The sequence below is a fragment of the Marmota marmota genome, unplaced genomic scaffold (genome assembly GCF_001458135.2).
Source record: "Marmota marmota marmota unplaced genomic scaffold, marMar, whole genome shotgun sequence".
NCBI classification, from domain to species: domain Eukaryota; kingdom Metazoa; phylum Chordata; class Mammalia; order Rodentia; family Sciuridae; genus Marmota; species Marmota marmota.
In genome coordinates, this window is record NW_026000005.1 from 47,634,639 (window position 1) to 47,651,536 (window position 16,898).

Sequence of the window (16,898 nt, forward strand, 5' to 3'; positions counted from 1 at the left end):
AGCCCTGGCCGTACTCTGTTAATGACCTGCCCACACATGATCAGCCAAGCAGAGGTGAGCGTGCAGGCACTGGGAGGTACAGTGTGCCAGGAAGGGAGCCACTTCAGAGCAGCATGGCCTGGCACAGGGGCACTGCCTGGGCTCGTGGGCCTGGGGAGTGCCATTCTGCCCCCAGCTTCTCTTTCCATGAAAGCCGAGACATGCACTCTGGGATCAGTAGGTCCTGTCCAGCCAGAGAGTCATGCCGCTATCTCAGGTGACAGAGAGGGTTGTGTAGTTAGTGGCTGAGAGATCTCAGCTTGGTTGGACAATGAATACCACATGGCTCCCAGAAGTGCCCAGAGGATGATGCTTATTACAAACATGACAAGGAACCCCAAAACCACGGGGAAGTTTCATTCACAACAAGTTCAACTTGAGTCAACAGAGGATGTAAAAAACTGAATTGTTTTTGAGCCACATGAAAGAGACAGAGTAAGAGGCTTCTATCCTGGCCAGATGAGTGGGAGACACTTGGCCCTGCTCTGATGGGCCCTGGCTGAGAGGTCGTGAGGAAAGAGATCACCATCGTCACCTCCAGGTCCTCCAGGGTCCTGCGGGAGGGAGAGCTGCAGTGAATACCACAAGCAAAGACAATATAAGGCGAGCTGTACGGGCTGCTGCGGGGCTGAGTTCCCTGTCACTGGAGGTATTCAGATGGAGGCTCTGAGGCTTCAGGATTCAGGGACATACACCTACCGCTGACGTCTCCTCCTCTCCTTTCCCTTACACCTCCTGCCTCTTGTCTTGGTCCAGCTCTTAGCTACCATCAGCTTGGAGCTGGGTCTGGGGCAGTAAGATGGCAGGGGTCCTTGGATAATGTAGGAACTCTTGTGTGTTGGGCCAGTCTGTGGAGGTCTCTGAATCCTGTTGGTGGCAGGAGGCCCTTGAAGACTCTGACTGAGCATGCAGTGTGGTCCCAGGAAGCCCTGGATAGGCTGATCTGGGGTGCAGTGACCCTTCCAAGGGCAGATGTCACATAGGTGTGGCAGATGAGCACCTGGACCAAGATGGGGTAGGGGTGAGGAATCTGAGGAGTCAGCATCATGATTCCTGTGGTTTGGGCAAGGAATTTGGCTGGCGGTGACCAGGTGACCAGGCAGTGATGGCAGTGGTAGTGGGGAGGTGCAATGAGCCTGCCTGGGTTGGAGCAGGCTGGTCCAGGATGCTGGGCCAAGGGACCACTGGGGAGGGGCGTCCGTAGTCAGAGACCTCGCACTGGAGCAGATGGACCGCCTCCCCATGCTTCCGGGTCCTGAAGACCTGGGTGTTGTGGCCCTAATGTGGACTGTTTGGGCACCCAAGGTTATTGTTATTGTTATGATTGTCACCACTATCATTTTAGGCTGCATTTTTAAAAGTTGAGGTATGGTTTATGCAGAGTAGAACAAGCCCTGTGTAGAGTGTGTGCGGCTCCATGAGTTTTAACAAGAGAGTGGAGCTCATGGGCCCCCAGCCCATCAGGGTACAGAGTAGTCCCCACCCCGAGGATCTCTTCTGGGGAGGGCTGCAGTAGTTGACTGCCCTGCAGCCCAGCTCCTGGGGACCACTGACCTGGGTAGACTCCCCACTGATTGCCCTCTCCTGACCGTCACGGATGGAGGTGGAACAAGGCAGCACGGGCCTTTTCAGCGGGGTGGGCTGCATTTTCTCCTCAGCCCATTATTGGCGTCCCCTGCAGGACCCTGGATGTGTGGATTGCTGCAGGGCCCTGAGCTGGAGGTCAGGAGACCAGGGCTCCAATCTCTGCCTCCAGCTGCCTGGAATCACCTGTAGCATTGGGCAAGTCAGGCCTCGGTTTCCTGTCCAGGACGCAGCAGGTGGGGTCCTGGCAGCTCCTCTGACTCTCAAGTGCAATGATCTAGGGAGGCTCAGAGTGCCCTAGAGGAGGCTGGTGGTATGACAAGAGCCAGGGGATTGATCTTAAGCTGTTCCAACCACTTTCTTTAAATAAGAAGGCTCTGACTCTGAGAAAATATACCCCCAAAGCTTACCATCCTTAAGACCTTTACACACACACAGGAAGAACTTGTAAAACTACCTGAAAAACGACTCTAATCCTGCCTCAATTATTGGTTATTTCAGGCCAATGTGCTCCAAGTCTGGATTTTTTTATTTTTTATTTTTTAACCAGGGATTGAACCCAGGGGTTCTCAACCACTGAGCCACATCCCCAGCTTTTCTTAATATTTTATTTTAGAGACAGGGTCTTAATGCTCAAGGCCTCGCTAAGTTGCTAAGACTGGCTTTGAACTCGTGATCCTTCTGCCTCAGCCTCCGGAGCCGCTGGGATCACAGGTGTGAGCCATTGCACTGGGCCCTGGAATCTTTTTACAATCACTCTGGTTCTTCTGTGTCCATTAAACCCAGTAGGCCCTCACACCGAAACAGTCTTCTAATGTTTCCATTGACCTCCTGAGTGGCTGTGTCTTTTTGACCCAGAACTGACTTCAGGGTGGAGGTGCATGGGGGCAGCCTTCTGTCTGGAAGCGACCAAGGGGCCTGGTCACACTTGCAGAGCACCCATCCATCCATCATCCGCTTAGCAGACCCTCAATGGCCACAGGCCCACATGTGAGCACACGTGGGTTTTAGTCCCTCCCTGCTCCCTGGTCCATTTGGTTCACTGGTGCTGGGCACAAAATAGCACTCTATAAACCTCTGCTGTTTACAACAAAAACTGGATGGATGGATGACCTTAGGTGAGCCCCACGACCTCCAGGTGAGGTCAACACCATGCTTAGCTTCACTTTACAGACAGGAAGCTGCAGCCCAAGAGCTTTAGCTGCATGCCCAGGATCACACCGCTGGTACTGGTGAGGCAGGGGTCACACCCCTTCTGCCTGACTCATTCAATGCAGAATGTGATCCAAAGAATCTCTTCTATATCCTGGCTGCAGATGGGCCTGGGTGAATCAGAGGCAGCAGCAGCCATCTCTTCCGTCCCTTAGAGCTCAGGCCCATGAGCCAACGTTGCAGAGCGTTGGGCTGAGGGCCAGTGCCTTCTGTGTGAGTCAGTGGCCTGGAGGTCAGGGCCCATGGGGGAAGGTGGTGGAGGGGAACAGGCCCCTCTGTGGCAACTGAAGCCAGCCCCTAGGGTGGGGGTGGGGGCACCTGGGCCCGGAAGTGAGGCTCCAGAACTGTGCTTCTCAGACATTCACTGCAGAAATCACCTGCGATCTGGCTGAAACTGAGATTCTGACTCAGGAGGGCTGGGTGGGGCTGAGGCTGCGTTTGTGATGAGCTCTTGGGGAACGCCCATATTGCCAGCCCCTGGATCACCCTCAAGCAAGGTGGAGAGGGGCAGAACCCCAGTCTCCAGAGCAGGAGGAGAAGCCCCCTGGGCTAGCTCCTCTCACTGCTGCCCTTCGCTCTGGCTGGGTCTGGGGAGCATCTTCAAGCCAGAGGCAAAAAGAAATCCCAGGTTTGAGGCAGGAGGAAGGAGGTCCAGGAGAAGAGACAGGGAGCTGGAGCAGGTGCTGCCCCTGCTGGCCCCTTCTGCTGGAGAGACTCCCACCCAGGAACGAGGGCCTTCAGCAAGTCTGCAGGAGAGGCCTGCACACCTGCTGTGAAGCAGGCCCCTCGGGACTGGACAGCCCAGTAAGAGGAGGCTCAGCCTTCTGGAAGCTCTCAGGGGTCAGGGAGGGACAGTGGTTACAAGGCAGAGGGCAGGGGGAAGAAGGGTCCTTTGCAGAGAAGGTTCCAGTGAGGAGCAGGTCACAGGGAGTCCGCAGCTGCAGGGGGAACTGGGCTCTCAGGCTCCGGCCTGGGCTCAATAGCAGGAAGGAATTATCCAGAGGAGGCCAGATGGCTCCAGCCAGGAGCCCCTAGGGCAAGTGTTCAGCAAGTGACACTGAGGCCTCTCCCACCCTCAGGGAGGGGACCCAGGACTCTGTGGTGATGGTGAGGCATGCTAGCCAGCCAGGTGGGGCCTGTGACAAGGAAGGGTGGCCTGAGAGATGCGGGACAGGGAGAGGGCCTCAGGGTAACAGGAAGGGCTAGCAGAACCCTCACTGTCCTTGAGGATGGGACTCCTGGAGGCCACCCTCACCTCCCAGCTGCCGTACGAGAGAGGCAGGCTGCAGATCCGAGGCCACCTGCGTCGTTTCACAGCATCCTGGGCCTGAGTGGAACGTGGCCTGCTCCAGGTAAGACAGGGCCCGCCTGGCTGTCAACGAGGCTCTCTTTCCCTCTCAGGACAAAGGATTCCAGGCAGCAGAGGGAGAGCAGGCAAGAAGGCACTGGGGCAGCGGATGTCTGCAGACACCTGGCCGGGTGGTGGAAAGGCCAAAGCTGCGGCCAGCTCACAGGGAGTGTGTTGGTGTTATGAGTTTGCACAAAGGACAGGACGGGGACAAAATGCCCAAAGAGAGGAAGAGAAGGACCTTGGGAAATTAAAAGTGGGAATTCAGAAATTGGGAGCAAAGGTTGGGAGGGGAGAAACAGAAAGGGGACAAAAGAAAGGTGGGTGGGGTGTTGGAGCAAGGGCCTGATGTCCAGCTGGCTCTGCCCGCTCTAGGGGGACAGCAGTGGCGGCTTCAGGAGGTAGCAGGGAGGGTCCTCCAGCCGTGAAGTGAGTAGGTGGGGGCCTTTTAGAACCCAGGTCAGTGCAGACAGTGGTGGGTTTGGTGACTAGGGATGGACGGAGGCAGGAGCCTCCCCTCTAGAAGCAACACCTGAGGTGGTGGCGGCAGGGGTGTGGGTGGGGTGTGGGTGCTGGGTCAGGTGGTGGCCAGGAAGCCTCTCTGCTACTGTTGAGCAAGGCCTGAAGAAGGAAGCCAGGGAGCCAGGCAGGACACGAGGGGAGGCAAAGCTTTCTGAACGGGATTTGTTGGCTTGCTCTTGGCTAATGAGGGAGGAAAGTAACCATGAACGCCGTTTTCCTGTAAGGCTGTTGAACTACTGCTCTGGGAAACGGAACTGGAATTGGAGGGAGACCGCCGCCAAGATGGGAGAAAGGTGGCCCTTGGGCTGGGAAACTGAAATCGAAAATTGTCCACCGGGGCAGCGTCCAGCCTAGGGCTGCAGCTAACCAGAAAGTGGCCTGACGTTAAATGCGAACTGCAGTAACGACCCATGAGCACCAACTTAGCATGTTTGTCTGTTTTTGCGGTGCTGGGGTGGGACCCGGGCCTCGCTCATGCTAGGCAAGGGCTCCGCCACTGAGCTCAGCCCAGCCCCAGTCATTGTCTCTAATCCAAACAACATCTGCTAGCCAGGCCACCAGAACAGTGAGACTCGAACATCCTCAGGCCCACACGGCTGCTGAGTTTCAGGCCTTCGACTCCAGCAGCCGCCTGGTCCCACGCCCTGCTGCTGTCACCACTCACCTAGCAACCTGTGACATCCACACGCAAAACAGGAAGTGGGTTAGAAATGGGCAGAATCCACGTGCAGAGAAATGATGGCCAAGTGCACACAGCATCCCCTCCTGATGGTGCCACAGGAATCCCGAGCCTGAGAATTGGACCGTGGCTCAGAGAAGCTGAGAGAACTTCTCTTTTAAAGGACGGAAGAGAGATGCCAGAGAGGAATGGGACACCCGTCTATATATAACCCTCATCACAAAGAGAGCCCTTGACAGAGTGGCAAAGCCAGAGGCGAAGGGACAAGCTAGATGCCCCTGTTGGCAGAAGTGGCCAGGGAGGAGCGTAAAGGGGAAGCGAGCTGTGAGCAGAGATGGAGGAGGGATGGAGGAGGGAGCCTGCAGGCCTGGCCGGCCTAGGGCAGGGTGGGGAGAGTTCACACAATGGAACTTTTCAAAGAATAAAGTTCTATGTCTATTTTTCCAGAAAAGGCATGGATGAGAGAACTTTAAAAGAAGCTCATGGAGCCGGAGATTCGGAAAGTAATGCTTTGTAAGGCTGCATATTTGCACACAGTGGGTGCGCAGTGTAAGAGGCAGAATGAATGAAGAAACAGGCAATGAGGAATTGGGAAATGAATTAGAAAAGAGAGTGGGTGGGAGAATTGGGAAAGCCCCCAGCCACCCCAGGCATCTCTCTGTTTCCTGGAGGGTGACAGAGCTAAAATGGCCAGGACTACAGCTCTGGTAGCTTTCTGTTGCTATAACGAACACCCGAGATGCAAATTACAAAAATAAAACATTTCTTTCAGCTCATTGAGGTCTCAGTCTGTGACTGAAAGGGCCGGTTGCTTTTAGGCTTCAGGTGGTAGTGTGGGCTGCGGCCCATCATGGCGGAAGTGCCTGGCTCAGTAAAACCTCTCACCTCATTTCTGGGAAGCAAGAAAGAGAAAGAAGAGGTCCAGGTGCCCTGAGGACAGGCCCTAGGGGCTCTGAAACCTCCCACCAGGTCCTACATCCTGGAGGTTACACTGAGTCTCAAGAACACCCAGTTGGGGAACCAGCCTTCAACACATGCCTATGGGGGACACTCAAGATAGCGAGAACCTTCCCCGTGCCTGATGTCTGGCCCACCGGCTCTCTCTCCTCTTTCTGCCATGTGTGAGGGAATTTCAGAATTTGCCTCTCATTGTCAGAAGACCAGAGTGAACCTTGGGAGAGACTGTAGTTTGAGCTCCCAGCTTCCCACTAAAATCCATCACAATCAGACAGCAGGAAGGCAGCTACCTCGCCGTGGAGGCCCAAATCAAGACTCCAGGTTACAGCGGGACATCAGGCTCTTCCACTAAAGAGGCTCATAGTAACCAGTGAGATTAAGAAGCTTTGCTGGCAGCCGACTTGTGCTTTGAAGTCCTTAAGAAATGTAGACAGGCAAATGGGCCAAGGTGTGTGAAAACGTGCTCTCCAATCGCCAGGGGAGTGCACGTCAGAACCACAGGGAGGTATCATTCCCACCCTAGGACAGCTGCAGTCAGGACCAGAGGTGAGCGTTGGCGAGGATGCCGAGAAAAGCCAACCCCTGTGCCTGCTTGGTGGGAGTGCAGACTGGTGCAGCCACTGTGGAACGCAGGATGGAGGCTCCTCAGAAAAGTAAATAGAACCATCCAGTCACCCCAGGATCCAGTGACCCCTCACGTGGAAAGGTATCCACAGGAAATCTCTCTCTATATTTTTACTTTGTAAGTCCGTTTATTTCCAAGTCTCTGCTTACACTAAAACTGGGGTTGGTAATACCATTAGCATAATTTCTATAATTAATTTGTAACACTCTAACTCATGTGAGCTCAAATAACTTGACAGACTTAGTAAAATACTTCCATTCCCATCCACTTATTAATGTAAAAAAGATTCCTAGCAGCTTCAGCTATAACGTTAGAAAGCAGAAATAGAACTTATGCTGAACCCATATCTTTCTAGCAACAGAAATATCTTTCTATAGATATACAAGCTAATTGAGAAAAAAAGCCCTCAAATATATTTCTTCAAAATATATTTCTAATAAAAATTTTTTGGATTTTTTTTTTGTTGGTCCTTTTTAGTTATAATGACAGTGGACCCCATTTTTATATAATTATACAAGTATGGATATATATTATTCTAATTAGGACCCCATTCTCAAGAGCATGATGGTACATTCCTGTAATCCTTACAATCTGGGAAGCGGAGGCAGGAGGATCTCAAGTTTGAGGCCAGCCTCAGCAACTTAGCAAAATCCTCAGAATAAAATAAATAAATAAAAGAACCAGTGTTTTAGTCAGTTTCTTGGCCATTTGAAATCAAGATCTAGAAGAAATATCTGAAACCCCGTGATCATTACAGGATTATTCACAATAGACAAGATATGGAATTGACCTAAGTGTTCATTGGTGGATGAATAGATATGCAAGATGTAGTACAGATGTGCAATGGAATATTATTCACCCATAAAAACAAGTAAAACTTACCATTTGCACCAACATGGATGAGGACAGAGGACACTATGCTAAGTGAAATAAACTATACACAGAAAGACAAATGCTCTCACTTTCATGTGGAAGCTAAAACAGTAGCACTCATAGAAGAAGGGAAAAGAACAGTGGTTGTCCGGGGCTGAGGATGGGAGAATGGGGAGATGTTGGCCAAAAGATAAAAATTTTGTTACAAGATCAGTGAGTTCTAGGACCCAAGATCTAGCATGGGGGTGAGGGCTGTGCTAATTACCTTGATTATGGTGTTCAGCTTTATGGGGATGTTACCTCCTATGCAGGAGCCCCTGCAAGAAGGGGAGGCTCCCGCTGGGAGCTCACAGGGCTCTGGGAGTCTAGGGAGAGTGTATCTTGTCCTGTTTGTTACCTCCCCTGTCTTCTCCAAGGTTGGGGATAGGCTGACATATCCCCTACGACACCAGAGCAGGTGTGGGCCATAGGATTTCTGAAGGCAGGGTCTGTTGGAAAGCATGTACCATGTGGCCAAAGGGACATGGCCTGGGGTGTCCTAGTAGGAAATGAGGTGCCCCACTTATCTTTGTTCCCCATGGTCTTTGGTGCAGTTCTTGCCAAACAGAACTTCCCAAGGTTCCTTGGATCCCAGAAGGTAGCAAGTGCTAGGGGCTAGGGGCTGCCCAGGGGGTCTCTAGGCTGAGCGATGGGGTCCCCCAGCCTAGAAGGCGTAGAAGCAAGCATGAACTGCTGGGGCCAGAGGGGACAAGGCAGGCTCCCGGGAGAGTCAGCTCCAGTGGAGTTGGGAGGTTCAGATAAACACTGGCCCAAGACACCTGGGCCATCAGTGGAGGCGCCAGAGCGTCTGGGCAGAGGGGTGACGGCTGTCACAGGGGCGCTGCCAGTCACAGGGGCAGACCTCAGCCTACTGATGCCCACTCCCCATACCCGAGAGGAGACGGGGTGGAGGTCCCTGGGTCGGCCATCTCTGATCCCTAAACAGCTTAGCTGTCTAGAGGGAGGGAAAAATTAAGTTGAGTAGCACACGATTAAACTTCGGAAAACCTGAATGTGACTGAGATGGTGAAGGATACAAAATGACACTCACCGGGAAGAACCACAAACACCCTTAAAGACTGGTGAGGAGATTGTCAGCCTCTGGTCTCATAAGAGAAAGACCATCCCAGCCAGAAGAAAAAAAAATTTTTTTTTCACTTACTAATTGGCCAAAAGTTTGAAAAGCTACCTGTGAGGCTGAGGGACAACAGGCACCCCCACCCTTGCTGAGGGGTTTTCCGTTGACTTCACTCCAATGGGCCAGTTTGGCAGAGTTATGAATGTAAAAAGCAAATGGCTTTGACCCTGCAATCCCAACTGTAGGAATCTGGCCTGTGGATCTGCTTGCTCATACAGGGAGTGGCCTGCGGCAGGTGACGCATGGCAGCCTCGTCCAGGAACAGGCAATTGGAAGCAACCTGAATGTCTCCCAAACAGGAACTGGTCACACCAATCAGAAAATTCTAAACATCCGATATAATGGAACATAATGTAGTTGCAAAAGAAGAAGAGAAGAGACTCTATACGCTGCTCAAGATAGGACTCTAGAATCTCTCAAGAACAAGAACAGGCTGGGCATGGTGGCCATGACTGTAATCCCAGCAGTTTGAGAGGCTGAGGCAGGAGGATCATGAGTTCAAAGCCAGCCTCAGCAAAAGCGAGGAACTAAGCAACTCAGAGATACCCTGTCTCTAAATAAAATACAAAATCAGGCTGGGGTGTGGTTCAGTGGTTGAGTGCCCCTGAGTTCAATCCCCAGCTACCCTCCCTCCAAAAAATAAATTAAAAAAAAAAAGGACAGAAGAATAGGTATTATATTTTTTCATCAGTGTGAAAGAGGAAAATACATTCAGATTTACCTGAATGTACCTAAAAGCTTCAGGAAGAAGTTATGAGAAATTAGTATCAATAGTTGCATATATATGTATTTTATATAAAACATTTTATATAAAATTATATTTTATATTACAATACTTTTAACAGAGGAGGGATGGGCAAGATTCCCAGGGCATATGGGGAATAAGGTTGGGAGGAAGGAGATTTTAAAGCACAAACTTTTTAATATTTTTAAAAATGTTAAAGCTATGTCAATGTACCAATTTATTAAAAATAAATGAATTTTTTGAAAAAAGAAGTGAAAAGCATATCATCATAAATAAAGAAGACAAGCAGATCTCAATGCTGAGGAAGGTGAGGAAACATGGTATATGGCCAAGAATTGAAAAGGAGCCCAGCCGTCTAACAGAACCATGGAAGAGGAAAAATAAGTAACAATGAAGGGACACAATAAAACTTTTATATGTATAGCTTTAAAATTGAGTTTTCCAGGGGCTGGGGCTGTGGCTCAGTGGTAGAGTGCTCGCCTAGCTCACATGAGGCACTGGGTTCAAACCTCAGCACCATATAAAAATAAAATAAAGATATTGTGTCCACCTACAACTAAAAAATAAATATTTTTTAAAAATTGAGTTTTCCAAGTAAGTCAGATTCAGAATAAGGATGAACTCTTAAATGAAATGCTTTAATTCCTTTGTTGAAATGTTCTCAGAGTAATTTAAATAAAGTTGAGGCAATTTTGTAATCATTCGAAAGTCTTAATACCACATAGCATATCAGTAGATCAATGGGCAAAACTAAATACCAATCCCCAGTAAAAATCCTTTGAAAATGAGACAAGAAGGAGAACTCATGATAGTTTATCCCAGGAGCTGGGGCCGTGGCTCAGTGGTAGAGCACTAGCCTAGCACGTGTGAGGCATGGGGTTCGATCCTCAGCACTGCATAAAAATAAATAAATAAAATAAAGGTATTGTGTCCATCTATAACTAAAAAATATTAAAAATAAAAAAGAGTTTATCACAAACCCTGGGGTGGGTTCTCACCATGAGCAGGGCTCCTGTGAGCACCACGGTTAACATGTATTTTGAGGTTTGGACCAACACAGTGAGACATAAAGCAAATGAGGTATCAGAAAGAAGGTGCAATAATCATAATTTATAAGTGATGATTTACATGCCTAAAACCCCAAAAGAACCAAACAAAACTATTGGAATTACAAAGAATTCAGCCCAGGCCCAGAGTTACCCAAGATGACATTTTTCTTTCTTTTATTTTCCTTTCCTTCCTTCCTTCCTCCCTCCCCCCCCTCCCCCTTCCTTACTTCCTCCCTCTCCCTCNGCCTCAGCAACTTAGCAAAATCCTCAGAATAAAATAAATAAATAAAAGAACCAGTGTTTTAGTCAGTTTCTTGGCCATTTGAAATCAAGATCTAGAAGAAGTGGACCATCCCTCTCTCTTTCTAGTCCTTCCTTCCTTCCTTCCTCACTTTCTCCCTCCCTCCCTTCCTCTCTCTTTCTCCCTTCCTTCCTTCCTTCCTTCCTTCCAGTCCTGGACATCAAACCCAGGACCTTGTGCATGCCAGACAAGCATCTACCACTGAGCTACACTCCAAGTCTCATCTTCTGTTGTATAATCAACAGACAACACTGTATGGTTTCACCATACGCAACAGGATATTTCAGGTATAGACACATGGTGGAATGGTTTAATCCAGCTGATTAACAGATGTGTTACCTAGTATCATTTTTTGTGATGAGAGCACACAATATCCTCTCTTCACATTTTCAAGGATACGATATATTACCATTAAATTGTCCCTGTTTGCAGATGTCATAATCTCATATATACAAAACCCTAAAGACTCCACCAAAAATCTGCTAGAAGTAATATATGATTTATTTCAATAAAATTTCAGAATACAAAATCAACATACAAAAGTCAGTTGCAGGGCTGGAGACACAGCTCAGTTGGTAGAGTGCTTGCCTTGCATGCATAAGGCCCTGGGTTCAATTCCCAACACCACCACACACACAAAAAAAAAGTCAGTAGCATGTCTATATACTAATAGTTAACTATGTGAAAAAGGAATCATGAAAACAATCCCATTTATAATAGCTACAAATGAAAAAAAAAAAACAGGAATAAGTGAAAAGATCTCCACAATGAAATCTATAAAACATTGATTAAAGAAACTAAAGAAGACACAAATAAATGGGAAGATAACCCATGTTCATGGATTGAAATAATTAATAGTGTTAAAATGACAATACTACCCAAAGAAATCTGAGGAGTCAATAATTCCTATCAAAATATCAATGACATCCTTCATAGAAATAGGAAGAATAATCTTAAAATTTACATGGAACCACAAAAGATCCCACATATTCAAAGCAAGCTTGAGCAAAAAGAACAAAACTGGAGGGGTTGGGGTATAGTTCAGCGGTAAAGCATTTGCCTACCGTGCACGAGATCCTGGGTTCTATCCCCAGCAAATAAAATAAAATAAATGGAGACATCACACTATTTGACCTCAGACTTTACTACCAAACTATAGTAACCTAAACAGCATAGCAATGGCATAAAAACAGTCACAAAGACCAATAATGGAACAGAATAAAGATCCCAGAATTAATGTAGCATTCACACCAACTGATTTGTGACAAAGGTGACAAGGACATAAAGGAAAAGACTGTCTCTTTAATAAACGATGTTGGGGAAACTGAGAGCCACAAGTGAGATCAGGCCATGTCTCTTAACACATGCTGCAAAAATATCAACTGAAAATGGATTAAAGACTTAAGTGTAAGATCCAAAACAATGAAAATACCAGGAGAGAGCATAGGAGAGGTGTTTCATGATATTGATCCGGGCAATAAGACCTCAGAATCACAGGCAACAAAAGCAAAACCAGACAGACTGTACACAACTAAAACCCTTCTGCACAACAAAAGGAGCCATCAACAGAGGGAGAGAGACATCCTACAGAAGGAGAGAAAGTGTTTGTAAAGCATGCATCTGACAAGCGGCCGGTACCCAAAACGTACAAGTAATTCAGATGGCTGTATAGCAAAAAACAAATAACCCAGAGAAAAAAATGGGAAAAAGACCTGAATAGGCATTTCTCAAAAGAAGACATATAAGTGACTAACAGATAGATTAGTCTACCTATGGTCAGCATCATAATCATCAGGGAAACGAAACTTACGATCACAATGAGACATCATCTCACCCCAATTAGAATGGCTATTACCAAGAGACAAAGACAACCAGTGTCAGTGGGAATGTAGAGAAAGGGAAACTTCACACGCCCTTGTGTAGATACACTGTCAAATGCAAACTGTACAGCCATGTGGAAAACAGCATGGGATTCTCAAAAAAATTAAAAATAGAACTTCCATATGATAACCATCTTGATAAATGTAAGCATCATATATAAAAGGAAAAATCTGATAGATGAATGAAGGCTCTCATGTTTTCTTGAAGAGAAAAATGGAATATTTAAGCCAGGGTAGTGGTACATGCCTATAATTCCAGTGGCTCTGGAGGTGAAGGCAGAAGGATCACAAGTTCAAAGCCAGCTTCAGCAATGCTGAGGTGCTAAGCAACTCAGTGAGACCCTTTCTCTAATTAAAATACAAAATAGGGCTGGGGGTGTGGCTCAGTGGCGGAGTGTCCCTGAGTTCAAAGAAATGGTACCAAAAAGGGAAATATTTAAGATGTCAATTTTTCACCAAGGAAATATATGAAATTTTAACTTAATAATTAACTTTATTTTTCACAGCAAATTTTATGTTCATGATAATAAATAGTTTCCCCAAAATATAAAACTCATCAGAATGTTTTGATAAAAATTTTTATTAAGCTCATCTGCAGGATAGACAAGAAAGATTAGTTTAAACATTTTGAAAATATAGGTAATAAAGACAGCCTACTTCTTAAATGCCATAAAGCACTACAATAATCAAAGGAATGTGATGTTGGTAGAGAATGGCCATCTCAGAAATGAATTCTAATTAGAAGAAGCATCACAAATACAAAAAAACAGTTTACAAACCAATCAAAAATGTCACAAGACCAATATCTCTTATTAGTATAGAAGAAAAAAGCTTCGAGAAAATACTAGTAAACTGAACCCAGAAATAAAGGATTGTACAACATGACCAAATAGAATGTATCCCAAGAATGCAGGAATGGTCTAACCTGCAAGATCAGTTAATATAAAATCATTTGAATGGAATAAATGTCAAAAAAAACACCCGATGGACTCCATGACACATGGACTCCTATAGAGTTGGACAAAATTCAATACCCTTTCATGGTAAAACACGCAACAAACCAGGTACGAAAGAAAACTTTCTCAACTTGATAAGGGGCATGTATAAACTTCACAGAAACATCCAACTTAGTTGTTCAGGACTGGGAGATGAGGACGTCCACTCTCAACACCACCACTCCACATAGTGAGGGAGCTTCTAGCCAGGGCTAGCCAAGGGGAAAGGAAGAACTGAACTATCTCTCTTCACATAAAACCTGAAATCGTGGATTTCTTTAACAAAGAATACCCAAAGGAGATCTGACCGATGAGCACTTAAAAACTCGCTCAACATGGTTAGCCGTCAGGGAAAAGCAAAGCAAAACCACAGTGAGATACCATTTTATACCCACCAAGGTGAGCATACTGAAGACAGACGATAACAGGCTTCGGTGAGAATGTGAACCTGGAACCCTGAGATACTGCACTCTGGAGAACAGTCCGGAAGTTCCTCAAAAGATTAAACAGAGTTACCAGACGACCCGGGGATTTTATTCCTAAGCATATTCCCAAGAGACATAAAGCATACGTTCATACAAAAAGTTGTACACAAATATTTATAGCAGCTTGAGTTCATAACTGGAAAAAAAAAAGTGGAAATACCCCTAATGTCTGTCCAATGATGAATGGCAAGTGGGATGGATGCCCATTGTATGGGCATAAAAGTAAGCCATAAAAAGTGAGTATTGCTATGCTCCAAACCCACGAATGAACCTTGACAACATTTTGCTTAGTGAAAGAAGCCATTCACTAAGGACCACCCATGGCGATTGCATTTTGAGACACAGGAAGCTCCGTAGAACCAAAGAGTAGATTCTTGTGTGCCGGGCCCTTAGAGGTTGTGAAAAATGGGAAGTTAGTGGCTGCTAATAGGAACAGGATTCCTTTCGAGAAGATAAGAGAATGTTCCCAAATTGATTTGGTGACGGAGTCGTCATGTCTTTGTGAATGTACTAAAAACCCTTGAATTGTGCATTCAAAATGGATGGGACTGTATGAGATACAAATTACGCCTCAATGAAGCTGTTATTGCCATTGGAAGGATGCCAAAAAAGTTTGGAACATTGATTAACAGTAGGGGAATCTACTTGTTTTAGATTCTCAGAATAAATTCCCCAGGTAAACTCCAAAGGAATCAAAGCAATACATATTTTCTTCAAGCAACAGGACACTTTGAGAAAGAATTCATGGTTCCCATGCCTTGTGGTGGGGCGCTAGGGAATGTGGTGTGGGGGCAGGCAGGGCTGGTCATCTGGGAGTCATGCATGCTGCTTTCTCTTGGGCCTCCTGTTCTTTGCCTAAGTGGCCAGATCCCAAATTCTAGGGTCAATTAAGAGCATGCAGAAGGGCTTCTGCCTGACCCAGGGGAGACTTTAGATCCTTCTAGAAGAAGTGGACCATCCCTCTCCCCTGTGGTGGAGCACTTGATCAACACTTGGGGCAATTATCCTGGGGTTGAGCCTCTAGTTAGGCATAGAGGGGGCTCATGTGTCTACACACCCTGAGTAGACAGCTGGCCAATGTGGGGACAGTGGTCCTCAGCAGGGCCAGCTGAGCAGACCTGAATCTATGCTAATCTCCAGGCAGAGGGCCACGGAGCCACCAAAGCCACATCCCACATTGTCAGGGCCTGGAAAGTTCCCTGGTAGAAAGCACCGGGCTCTTCTCTTGGCCCCCAATACAGCCCTCAACAGAGTCAAACGGGCACACCTTGTCTCCACTCCTGCGACCCGGCTTTCTGGTACCAGCCCAAAGATGAACTCCTGGTGAAATGCCCAGCTAGGTGATTGCCTGAGATCACTTGCTTCCCGCAAACACTGTCTACAGACCAGGAAACATGGGGGAGCAGCATCCTTTACCAAAAATGGCAGCACTCGTTTCAGCTGTGTTGATCCATGGCTGCTTCTCTCTGGTTCTAGTTAGCTAGCTTGGCCTGGTGTCTGTTGAGGCTGCTTTTAGGTTGGATTCGCGAAATCTTTTCCATCGAGGGTAAAAGTCTTTTCCAGACTTGTAGCTCTCTGGAGTGGGGCCGAGGTCACCCCATGTGATGTTAGCCACTTACCAGGTTCACACCGATGTACGGTGAAGGGGGTGGTGGCTTTTCTAGTTTAGCCCTTCGCATGGTTAAATAATTTTTAAAAATTCAGTAGGACACAGAAAGCGCTCCTATTAAGTGGACAGATTGCTGAATGTTTACAAACTGAACACGCTTGGTAACCAGAACCAGATTCCAAAGGAGAGCATGGCTGCTGCCCCAGAACTCCCTGGATCCCCGTCGCTGTCCTCCCTGCCCGCGGGGAACTCGCAGCTGACAGCATCTCCTCCTTTTGCCCGGTTGGTGGTTTATGTGATGGGGTCGTTCAGAATGCTCTCTTTGGTGTCTGGCTCCTTTCTGTGACATTACACTTGTGAGATTCGTCCACGTTGTCTCAAGTTGTTCTAACTGATCCTTGTCCTCCACAGCAGGGGCTCTCACCTGGGCCAGATGCAGAGTCCCCTGGAGAATTGACATAGGGGTCGATTCAGGGAAGAATGTGTACTTTAAAAAGTTCGCCGTAGCAGGGCTGCACCTGGAGAATCCCCTTTTCTCTGGAGAAGGAGCCTGACCCTGCACTGTTGCCGCTTCTGGACTTCTTCAAGGGGCAGTAGGTACTGGAGGGATGGTGTGGAGACCCTGGTGTCCCCAGGGCCAGGTGCAGGACCAGCTCAGAGTCCTGAGGGGACATGGCTTCTGTAGTTAGCCAGAAGAGAGGGTTTAATTCTCTCTGGTCCTGAGCCTGCCAGGACCCTGTGCCTTGGGTCCTCCTGGCTCAAGCACTGGACACCCAGCAGGGCCTTCTGGCCCCTTCAGGATGGGCACTGTCCTTGGG

General features: G+C 47.6%; 1 protein-coding gene across 4 annotated transcripts in view; it reads right to left on the reverse strand.

Annotated features, from left to right (window-relative positions):
- Ngef (neuronal guanine nucleotide exchange factor) overlaps nucleotides 1–16,898 on the reverse strand; it is an 89,906-nt gene that overhangs the window by 62,931 nt on the left and 10,077 nt on the right. The window lies entirely within an intron of this gene.